The sequence below is a fragment of the Mya arenaria genome, chromosome 6 (assembly GCF_026914265.1).
Source record: "Mya arenaria isolate MELC-2E11 chromosome 6, ASM2691426v1".
Taxonomy (NCBI): Eukaryota; Metazoa; Mollusca; class Bivalvia; order Myida; family Myidae; genus Mya; species Mya arenaria.
The window spans coordinates 74,343,565-74,356,282 of NC_069127.1; the positions used below are offsets into that span (position 1 = coordinate 74,343,565).

Here is a 12,718-nt window from a genome sequence, read left to right on the forward strand (position 1 = left end):
TTCTGTCATGAAAGCGTTTATTTAAGCATTGTTATTTTTCATATCAATGACATTTTCATTATAAAGGTGGTAAACAGGGTTGGTATATTGAGTCCATAAACACCGCCAATAATAAGATAAATGGTTTTATTCTGTTATATTAAAATGCACTGTGTCCCATTCCTGTAACGCAGTATTACGACCACTGTCACCTGCATACACCTCATGTGATATGTAAAATAGACACCATACAACAATGTATGTATTTTATATGCTAGTTTTTTTGCAATCACATCCAATCAAACTTACTAGAAAAGATCATAGATGACACTTTTTGGCAAAGAAAGAAAACAAAATAAGTGATTAGTGCTCGAACATCAAATTTAGTAATTTCCGCTAAATTCAACTGTGCCTATTTTGATAGATGAAACGACAAAAGATCTAGTTCCCTGTTTGTAAGATTATGCAATGGGGTTCGACCTTAACACCGCTAGTGCGTAACAGCGTCCATACATTGGTTCATATAAATTCAGTTTATAATAGTTCAATGTTGCATTTAGAGAATTAATGAGGCTAGATTCCCGCTACTCGGTACGCGGTTTCCAGGTTTTTATGGGTACTCGGGGCTCAAGAGGGTAGTACGCGGTACGCAAAAACTCAAATTTTATCATTATTTGGTTCTGCATTACTGCGTTATAGTATTTGTTACGTATGTTAGTTATCTTACCATTAAAGCAGCAAATTAATTTTTCATTGAACACCTCTTGATACGTCTGACGCTGACGTGACCTTATGAACATATGTGGGTAAGCATGGGTCTGTCTTTCCAGACGAGGAGTGCCGACATTCGTTAGCAAGGATACGGACACGGAGAAGTCCCAGTGGAAAAGGCAAGGGGACAGGATGATAAAATCCTACTTAGTACCTGTATATATGTAGTTATATAAATACTATGTTCAATTCCATCGGAACAAGTATGAAAAGGCGCCCCTTTTATTAAAAATTCATAAATGTATAGAATTCACACAAAAAGGAATAACAAATGACATAAAATACATTGGAGCCGGATTTGCAAAATGCTATGATATTGTATCAATTATATCAATAATACCATGGAATTGTATGTCCTTATACATTGTAAATTCATTGCATTGTAACTAAAATGAACTTAACTCGGTAAACAGTAATAAGAAATATGACAATATTAATAATGTCCAACAGGCTCAAAGATGCGTGAAGCGATCGATGTTTAACGGTTTAGCCAGATGGCACCGGTGAGTGCTGCTAATATTCGAGTCACCTGGGGGACAACTGCTGCATTGATTTTCTAGTTTCAGTCACCAGGACGTCAATACCGAGCGCTGCATACTGTCGGCACACTTTAATGTCAATACCGAGCGCAGCATACGGTCGGTATTCGCATGCGACACACTTGAATGTCAAGGCAATACATTAAGTTCTAAAGGTTGACTTTTCAGAACTTTTCACTCTCGTTCATGTTACTTAATAAACGTATACGGATCTAATTGTTTTAAGGACGTTAAAGTACTTAAGCACAAAGAACTCTATTTCCGGTAACACACTTAATGCATCGTGGATGTTATATAGCAAACAGTGCTTGTATAATTTTATTAAAGTAGTTAAAGCGTTATCCAATTATCAATAAAGGTTTTTTCAAGCCACAAAATTCGGAATAACATAAATTTGAGCAATGTGTTTTCAGATAGCAAAAGATGGAAGTGTTCGGCATTGCAGTTTAACTGCAAACTTCCATTCAACAACAACAACAACAGATTTTAACGTGGTTGTTTATAATCGCAATGGTAAACTGTTATGTACTAAGGATAACGGCTACATTCATCCCACATATAGTGCCGATATAAAGGCATTAACTAAAGTATTGTTGTCGAGCAACCGGAAACAGAGATTTACCATGGACCTATTCGGAACAAACTGCGTCTGTTTTGTAACGTCTCAAGGAATACTGTTTGGGCGTGGACACTTTAATGCTGGCAAAGGGGAAAGTGGACGTTTTATTCTCGACCGACAGGACAATGGACGTTTAAATAATACTGGAAATAAGGAGAAAGAACGTTTAAACTTTGGGAAGGGGGACGAGTACGTCGTTACCTCGGAAAAAGACGTTAAGCCGACGAAACGTTGTACTCCGAAACAGGGAGAGCCGACTAACCATTTCGCAGCATGTACGACGGACGAACATACGGTCGTAGTGTTGTGTCATTGCGGAAGGGGGTGCGGGGTCTCGGTTTTAGAAGTTCTTCAGAAGGTGAAGATGGGCGTGATATAATGAACCTAGACTGTTATGGATGATCATCGTTCTCAATTGTGTGAATTACTCACGGTTTTATTATTACGTTACAGCCGGCGTACCACAACACTCTATTTTGCGATTGTTTTTATACCTTTGCTATATCTACATTAGTATCTGCAACATACGGACATGAATTTGTCTCCTAGCAGATGATTTTGACGTGTTCATTTACGTTGAAGCATGCATACATGTATGTGATGAATTTGAAATATAAAGCATTGTAAATCATTTAGTTTTACTTTACTGTTTGGGTATAATCAACTTTTCAACTTACATCCAATGCCCAACTTTGCCGTAATGTAATTCTCAACCTGCTTGGCATGATAACTAATTAAGGCCAGTTTCTCTTCAACATAAGACTAGACCACTGGTGCAAAAGAACGCCAGAATCCAGGATGAGCTCTGTAATATAGTATCGCGTATTGTTCATCACCGCATACATTTCTCTTGTCAAGACGTATTTTCAAAGTATTTTGTAATACACGAGTGCAAATTTTAGAGTGTAGTGAAACATGATAACTATGAATCATTCATCTGCCTTCGTTAAAAATATAAGAACGATAATTTTACTATTCTTTACTAAGTTGCTTCCCTTATTTAATGAATATATTAAAATGCGGTATGAACACAGAACTACTCAGCAAATTAGTTGTTTTGTATGAATTGGATGAAAGCAATGAAACTTGTAAAAATGGTAGAGTTCAATGTAGTAGTGAACGTTGTACAAGAAACATTAACATCTGGAACGAGTTTGCCTAAGCATTCCGACGCCACCGACAAGAAGGTGGCCACAAATTCAACTCTTTTTTTATCTTTCTAACAACAACAACAACAAACAGACACTCAAAAGAACGTTATATAAATCGGTTTGTTTCCAAATAACCTTCATGGACAGTGGTTTGGGTGTTTAACCTGTTTGAAAGGAAAAAATGGTTGTATTAATTTTGTACCTGTTTTTGTACCAAAATTCTTACAACAAATGATACATTAATTTCATAAAAAACGCTAAATGAAATATATACGGCATGAAGTGTAAAGTAAGTAACTAAGGTGCTCGGCATATGGGACAAGGGCACATTATGCCACCTCTTCCGATATGTTATATGCAACAAATAAAGAACCCTAGTGGAATGAAAACAGTGCTCTTTCATTTAATCCAAGATGCATTGATCTGAGAAATACTACAAAGTCAACCTCAAGATAGTGTTTCATTTTAATTGGATGAATAAAATGTCATATACAGGCAGTAACATTTAGATGTGGTGGTTAATTGTGATTCAGAAATGTCCATTGGACCCAAACTTAGTATTAAAGTTTAACTATGATCTAGAGCTTCTGATAGCCATTACACTTGCTGGTGCCAGGAGCCCCGTTGCAAAATAATATCGCAATGCTTGAGATCGTAAAATTCCAGTCGTAAATCCATTGTTGGCGTAAACTGCTTTTCAATTAAAAAAAATGTCTCAAGGATATTTATCGCGAAGATTTTGCCTTAATTTTACGGATTTCCTCAAGTACTCTTCAGCAGCATAAGATTAACGATAAAGATATCTTAATCGGAAATGGAGAAGAAAAAGAAGTAATAAAACGCGCTCAAAATGCACCATTTCGAACTAGAAATGGTTAAAATGTTCTTAGAGGAGTACCCGGAACCCCCACCCTCAACGTTTTAAAACCATTTAAATTTCGGTTCTGGGGGAGGGACGAATGTTAAAATGGTGTGCCCCTAAGTTACGCCCCTCTAATGTCAATTCTTCGAATCGCCCCTGCGTACCTGGGTACTCTACAAAGAAGTGAACAGTGCATATATTCAGGCGTTCCAGTAATGATCATAGTGTCCCTATAAAATTATTTTCGTCCATCAAAACTTTCAACAATGTTATTGCTTTTCTTTCCTGACATGCAGTGCTAGATGTCCACTCTGCAAGGTGGACGGTCAAAACGCAAAACGTTAAACCTGCATTAAATTGTGTAGCGTAATGCTTGTTCATTCAATGATAGCTTCTTATACGTGTCAATACATTAAAATAATTATTTCATTTCAAAGGTACCGATGAATGGAAAGTGCGTTCAAGAAATGCTGGGCTTCTGCACGCGCACGGACACACGCACACACACTCACACCCACCCGCACGCGCTCGCGCACGGCACACGCACACACACACGCACGCACGTACACACACACACGCACGCACGCACGCACACACGCTCACACATACACACACACACACAGTTGCTATAAATCTTTAAAACCTCAACTGAATTACTATTCATATAGTTTAAATGGAGAAGAAATATTTTAGAATTATAATGTCTAAATTCTTCAAAGAAGTATATTAAAAGTGATAGAAAAGCTTAAGCATTACAGTAAAATAAGTATATTATATTTAGAAAAAGTCGTGAGAAAAGAAAATACAATAGCAGAGATATTCAATACTATATTAAAAAGGGAGTGTTATCCTTCAAAATATATTTAGTAGTCGATCTTAATAGCCACCATTTTAGAGTCTTACATCGCAATAATTGTTTTTTGGAAGACTCTTTTTTAATATAAACCTTGAGCAAATAACAAATAGTCGGCATCCGGGTGTTTTGTTTACGGTTTTTGTTTTTGGAACATATAAATGTCCAGATGTTAAAAACTTTCAGTTCGTTAAAGTAACGTGCATAACGGATACTAGATATAAGAGATCGGGGTACCGGATACCTGCCAATAGTTGCGATTGCCAGCAGATAAGTTACGTCCCTTAGTTGTAATTTTTCCATTAATTAAGGAAAATCCGTGGATTTTCATCCTGCACTCGTCTATACAAAGCTCTTTCGGCGAGTTTCTTCAAGTAGACATGACAAGGTAAATGTCGCTATTCGAAATTCAAAACTTAACAAGTAATCCTAATACATATATGTTTAGTTGCAGTCTTATTCTCTTAAAATTCTTCAAGTCCATGGACCCTTAAGGTAGCGATGCCAAGTCAATTGTAGTAATCTCCCCTTATGAATCTCATGAATATTAATTTTTCACGGAAGGCGACCCAATACTGGTACCGATTTTATACACCCTTAAAAACACATATATCAACATTTGCGGAGAACCATGTGGCTATTTATAGTTAATTAGATGATGAAATATTCTGGAAACCAGTCAGAGTTCACTGAAAACATGGTTTTTCTAAAAGAAAAACGAAAGTGAAAATTTGATTAAACGTTTTTTTCATGTTTTCAGGCAAGTACAAAGGATTATTTGGTTTGTTTTTAATCATGGGATGAATCTCTCATAGTTTTTTATCACTTTTGATACAAAAACAACTGGACTATGAACGTTCTTAGACCATTTACAGACTTCGCCAAAATGTAAACAAAAATCCAAAATGGCTGCCGCAAAGTGAAACAACAGTTTTCACCTAGTCAGATGCTTGATGATTAATGCATAAAACAGTTGCTGACAGCTTCAAACTGCAAGTACACCCTGTGTAAATAGGTGTTAACATTCAGAATGAATACATTTTATATGTCTATTCTTTAAATAATTGTAAAATAAACAATGTTTTTTCACAAAGTTTATGTTTGTCCCCAGTTTCATAACGTTTCCTTCCCAAATATGTTTACAGTATGTAATAAAGAAGTGTTTATATAAAATAAAGCCCGAGAAAAATGCCAGATTTAGGTTACGTCAGTAGTTTTCTAACTGAAACGTTGTTTTTGTGTAATAAGAAAAGATAAGATAAATTTTATTCCAATCATGGGTCATGTTATTTGAAATATAAATCACAGATTACATAATGTAGAAAATAAATTGATACAGTAAGGCAACACATTTAGTGAATGCAAATAAGGCTTCATTTTGATTTTTTTTAAACACAAAAAACATAAGCTTATTTGGAAAATTAATAAGCATGTTTCCCATTTCCTTTTTATGCCTTAAAGTAATGTAAATGTACTATTTAAATCCAGAGTTGATGTTTATATGTGATTATAACTTACAAATGGGAATCATGTTTATAATCAACCACAAATTAGTATTTATAAAACATTTAACAGGAGACAACAGCAAAACGAAGGAATTCACTCATAAATTGACAATCATTATTATATATATTATAATATTAATATAATAATTGGTTTGATCAATATACCATTATTAAATAGCAGTGTAATAAATAAAAAAAACTGTAATTTCAATTAATGTACAACTCATTTCAGTTTGTAACGAAACTGTTTATTTACTTTAGTTTGTTTATTTGCTGTGTTTTATTCAGTTTATATGTTTGCATGTAGTAAAAAAAGCCTTTTGGGCAGTTCTACATGCCTTACAATGAAAATAAAAACTTTGGTCAGGATTTCGTGACTTTTCAGTTAGTGCATTTTAATGGCGGTGAAGGGTGGCTGCATACAAATTGCTATATCTTCACTTTGAAATGAGATATTAGAATAATTCTTGCATTTTTATTCTCACAAAATATGTATATTCACAGAAATGTAAGGTTTTTGCATGTCAAATTATTTAAAAAAAAATCATGTTGCAATGCTACTTAAGGTGGCTGAATTTCCAATTTTTTTTTATAATTATGCACTCATTTTACTTCATTAACTGAGTGATTCTGTCTTTTTGCTTTTTAAATAATTGTGTTTTCTATGATTTTAATTGCATTTTTACACAAATACGCACCTTATCTGCTACTCTGGATCCCAAAATGTTTATGGTGAAACCAGAACATCTCATCAATGTGTTTTGTCTTGCTTTTTTGATTAAATATTTTATTTATGAGAGAATGCAAAATCAGAAAAATTAACTGTTCAAGTAACTGAAATACCTGGTACATCCTTTCATTGTTTAATTTATGGTGATGCAATATTACTTTGCGAATGAAACTTATCTTTAACAAGGTCAACATGTTATGTAAACTATTCCTACTTTTATGAAATGCTTTGACCACTGAGATGTTTGCACAAGTTTTGCACATCCAAGTCTGAACTGTTTCCATACTTCGAAAATTTGTTGTCAGAAAATCCTGCCCTTCTTTCAATTTGTTTTCGAGACCATTCGCTGATGCAGTAAACGTGATTCTGTTTTAATTTGTTGTTAATTTTTTTTTCAGGTTACGTAAGAAAAAACCCTTTGCAGAGAAGCAGTATAAGTGTTGAACATATAGCACTGATCTTACAGGCAGAAAATACTATATAAGGGCACAAATCTGAAATTGATTATGCGGTGAAAAGGAGCAGTTGAACATGTGGCATCTCTGTAACATGGATGATTACTGTTCAAAGACACATGGTGTGTAAATAAGAGAGAAGCCACTAATAAACATATTTATGAAATCCTTGTACTTGTGAACCAAGATATAAAATACTTACCGGTATAATGTCACAGGAAATGAACAATGAAGCGAACGCATTCAGGTGTGGAATATGTTCCATTGATTTTATGGATAGCAAGCATTTACTGAGCCACATGAAAAAGCACACTAGAGAAAAATCATTAGTGTGTGAAACATGTAATGCTACTTTTTCCCAAAAATGTTACTTGCAAATCCACATGCGAATACACACAGGAGAGAAACCATACAAATGTGATATATGCGCTGCGACTTTTGCAGATGGATCTAATTTCAGGGATGATAAAATTCCGGATTAATCCGGAATTCCGGATTTAAGGCCTCACGGATCGATTTTGAGATTAATGTTAATCCGTTGAGTTTTTTCTAGGGGGGAGGGGTACAGGGAGCGAATCGAGCTCAGTTCGAACAATATGGGTACGAAAGGTGAGTTTTCCGGAAGCGTAAAGTCGGAAATTAACGAACCTATTTACGTCTTGGCAATCGAGCTATATGATTGGTTAAGATAGCATCCGGTGATTACGGAAATTACCGATGGGACTAGAAGACAGTATCCGGATGGTCGTATCCGGATATGACAGACGACGAAGACGAATAAACGGGTATTGGAAAATTGGAGAAAAACGACCACCACCAACTTTTAAAAACATCGATTCGTCGATTTAAAGGGTATATTTGCCATTTTTTAATAAGAGAAATTCCCGAAACGTTTCTATTTAAGTTAATAGAAAGTGATCAAACTGATTATGAATTTTGCGCATGTAGCATTATTTCGGACATCCCGATTCGGATTGTGTCATAATAATCGATTTTTATTTTACAAATTTTATTTGGCCGATTGAAGTTTACGCTGTAAACCGTTTCTTTATTATTCTCATAATGTTTGAAGCATTGTTCTCAATAAGAAGTGGCTGTTGACCATAATGGGAGGTTCAAATGAAAATTGGTTTGGTTCAAATTTAAACAAAAAAAATGAATAAATATTTTGTAGTAGTAATACATATTACGTAGAGGCAGTCATTTTATTTTCTATTTGAGACAGTTCAACAAAACTTCTTGAGGACCCAGTTTGAGTGAGATTTAAATTCTATAGTTGTAATTTGTATTTCCAGTTATGTTGATGGTTACAAAAGTCAGGGATGAACAGACACCTCAGCCAGTGCATCCAGTTATTCCTGTCAATGACTGACAATTTAATCCAGAGGCCATGATACTTGGATTTATGGCTGAACATGCTCCCTGGCACCACAGTAGTGTGTCTTACTTAAGACACTTGCCAAAGATACAAAAGCTCTCAGCGAATTAAAACTTCAAAGGTGTACAGCATCATACAAGATGACTTACGGAGTGGCTAGCCATTTCAATGATGAACATGTGGAGGAGTTAATGTATCTCGGTTTTGTTTCAACTAAGACAAGTCAACAAACACAATGAGAAAACTGTTGCAGCTATTTTTCTGCTATAGAGAAAAAAATAGTGTTGAGACATTTGGCCTCCTTAAAAATCACTAGGGCTGATTCTGAATCAATTTTCATAGAATTTGAAAGCCTGTTTGAGAGACTTGAACTGCCGTGGGATAATCTAGTTTGTGTTCTACTGGACTCATGTAACACCATGAGGGGAAATAATCTGGCTTAGGGACCAGAATACGTCAAAGTCCACCATGTCCACAACAGCTACGCTGCCAAAGCATTTAAGTCCCGTTTGGATATTACTTGGAATAATATATATAATAATTAATAACACTATATTCTCATCAAATGTGCAGAAAATGGAATAAATACTCTTTTTATGATACATAAAAATTGAATAATTAACACTTTTACAATAAACATTTGCAAGCATCATAATCGATATGTTGTTCATTATTATAAATCAAACATCCCACAGTGTAGACTGTTCATACACAAGCATTTGATCATAGCCAGTTGAGTTTTATGGGAAGTGGACAACTGAACCAAAATGTCAGGTACATGTCTAATGCCTGTGACTTCAGGTAAAATAAAGTAAATTTAACTTTGTTTAAAGACAAAGGTGTTAAACTTCACTGCTAAGATTCCTGATAATTGTTCTGATTGTGGATGTCTCGTGTTGTACATAATTATATCTACCAAACCGAAAGGTGTACTCCTTGAACACTATTCTAAGGCAAAAAGGGTATTAGAATCCCTGAAATACGGAAAGCTTCGGGGGGCTTCGCCCCCCTTGTCCCCCCACCAGGGCTTTGCCCTGGACCCATCGGGGGCCTTTGGCGGCCCCCTGAACCCCACGCAGACATTTTCAGGATTGGCAACTTGGCTCTGTTATCATCCCTGAATTTAAATCAACACAAAAGACTTCACACAGGGGAGAAGCCATTTAAGTGTGAGTCATGTGGTGCTGCTTTTACCCAGAAGTCTAATTTAAAAGGACACATGAGGATACACACTGGAGAGAAGCCGCATAAGTGTGAGACATGCGATGCAGCTTTTTCAAATAAATCCCATTTAAAGGACCACATGCTGATTCACACTGGAGAGAAGCCACACAAGTGTGAGATATGTGGCGCAGCTTTTTCACGTAGAACTCATGTAGCAGGACACATGAGACTACACACAGGAGAGAGGCCGTACAAGTGTGAGACATGTGGTGCTGCTTTTACACATAAGTTTCATTTAAAGGCCCATATAAGAATGCACACTGGAGAAAAGCCGTACAAGTGTCCGATTTGTGGTACTGATTTTTCTCAAAGGTCTCATTTACGGGTTCACATGAGGCTTCACACAGGAGAAAAGCCATACAAATGTGAGACATGTGGTGAAGCTTTTAGAAGAAATGATATGTTAAAGAGACATCTGCGCCAACACCAATGAAAGAAGGCATACTTTAGCTGAAGATGTTAAGCTTGGTTTTATTCTTTTTCTATATAGACGTTTACAATTTTATTACGTGTTTTATACACTCTTCCTATATTGGGAGACTTGGCATTTGAGATATGAAAATTGAAATATTTTACTGTTTGTACCATGAACTGTTCATGAAATGTATTTTAGCATTTTGATAGTTGCATTTTTATCTTTAATTATACTGTATTGCTAAGACACAAAATATAAAGTATTTACATGTAATAATGGTCTAGTCTCTGATTATTTAGTATTTCCATGGTTGATGGTTTAATTTAAGGGACATTCCCTATTCTGGTGATTTGATTTTTAGCTCACCTGACCATGAAGTGGCCAAAGTAGAGAATTTGTAATCGCCTTTTGTCCATCATCTAAGATTCTTGTGTGACCTTTCTAGCATTCACATTTCTGAACCAGAAACTTGGACACATTGTTTATGACCACAAAATCTTGGCTAAGTCTAAAGTCTAAATTTATTATTCGACTAACGATTCTGGTTACAGTTTTTCATGTAAGCGCACATAGGTTAATATCTCAGCAAATACTTGATGTATTGCATTGAGACTGTACACAATGTTTAATACTTAACCATCTAACCTACTTGAAGTTAGATAAATTATTTTTTAATAAAATTCAAATAATGGCCCTTTATAATTCAACTTAGAAATTCTGGTTTAAGTTTTGCATGTAACCACATTTTTAATACTATCAAAATTTGAGGTACTCATTGGTGCTTATTTTTTTCATTTTTTTGTGAATTCCTTTAATTTTCACAAATACTTTCAAGACACTTTATAGCATTATGTGCACGCATATAAGCTACCTCTTACCCAGTCATTGACTGTGGGAAAATTAATTTAATATCGAAAGGATGTGCCGTTTATTTGACACCAGATGCGAGTGTCGGGTGAGTATTTTACTACCGAAAGTTAAGAAACTCACGAAACTTGATATTTGTTACCATGAACGGGCCTCGTGGCCTATAGGATAAAGCGTCTAACTTCGAATCAGAAGACTGCAGGCTCGAGTTTTGCTGGGGTCTGAATATTTTTAATATATGACAAAAGACCACCTGCCAAGTAATCCATTGATGGACAAAATGTTCGTGCATTTAGACTGTCTTTCATATTATTTATGATTATTAATATGTTAAAATTACATATACTTGAATATCACATGGGAATTTTTCTTTCAACTCATGCCAAAATTGGCAGGGGCGGCGTTTATCCCTTTATAATTTATCAGTCTCCAAAATATTTTGTGTGAATAGCCCATTTGACATTTTATGGCAATTATTTGTAACGTCCAGGATGTATTATCAAGTGCACGCCACAAGTGCAGTTATTGGCCAGCACTACCAACTTTTGGGTTATTAAAGTTCCAATTTAATAATATTTGATATCATAAACCAGACTTATACTTATGTCTACTGCGTCTGACTTAACATAGTACCAAACAGTAGAGAACATCAATGATAAAACAAATTAATGTCAATAAATCGTTTTTGTAACACTTTAACAACAATAGTGTGAGGCTGTCCGTATGAATGGGTATTTTAAAATGTATTCATGTAGTACATGTATAGACGAGTATGGTGAAATAATTTTCTTATCCATTCAGTGTGGAGTGCTTAGATGATATTGTCAAAATATATCCATTCACTTTAGATGGGTATGGTAAATATGTCCTCTCATTATGGGTATCACAAGCGGATGGGAGGGGGGCTGGGTTTGCACCTGGTGCTCCCATTCCGTAAATCACCTAAGTTTTCTTTTTATTTCAATATAGGTGAAAAAAGTAATAACCATAAATTGTTGAAAATTCCTTGGGGAGTACCCACACTGAAACCAAATAAATTTCGGTTCTGACGGAGGGGCGCAAGTGAAAACGTAAGCCACTAAGTTACGTCCCTTCTAATCTTAATTCCTTGATCCGCCCCTGGGTATGGTAAATATTTCCATTCGGTATGGATGGGTATGGTAAATATTACCATTCGGTATGGATGGGTATGGTAAATATTACCATTCGGTATGGATGGGTATGGTAAATATTACCATTCGGTATGGATGGGTACGGTAAATATTACCATTCGGTATGGATGGGTACGGTAAATATTACCAATCGGTATGGATGGGTACGGTAAATATTTCCATTCGGTATGGATGGGTACGGTAAATATTACCATTCGG

General features: G+C 35.5%; 1 long non-coding RNA gene across 1 annotated transcript; it reads left to right on the plus strand.

The window, feature by feature from the left end:
- The first annotated feature begins 5,084 nt into the window (after positions 1-5,084).
- LOC128238681 (uncharacterized) lies at positions 5,085-9,591 on the plus strand. Its single transcript, XR_008261753.1, has 3 exons — positions 5,085-5,162; positions 7,408-8,316; positions 8,760-9,591. It is a non-coding gene; the product is annotated as an uncharacterized LOC128238681 (long non-coding RNA).
- The last annotated feature ends 3,127 nt before the right edge of the window (positions 9,592-12,718 follow it).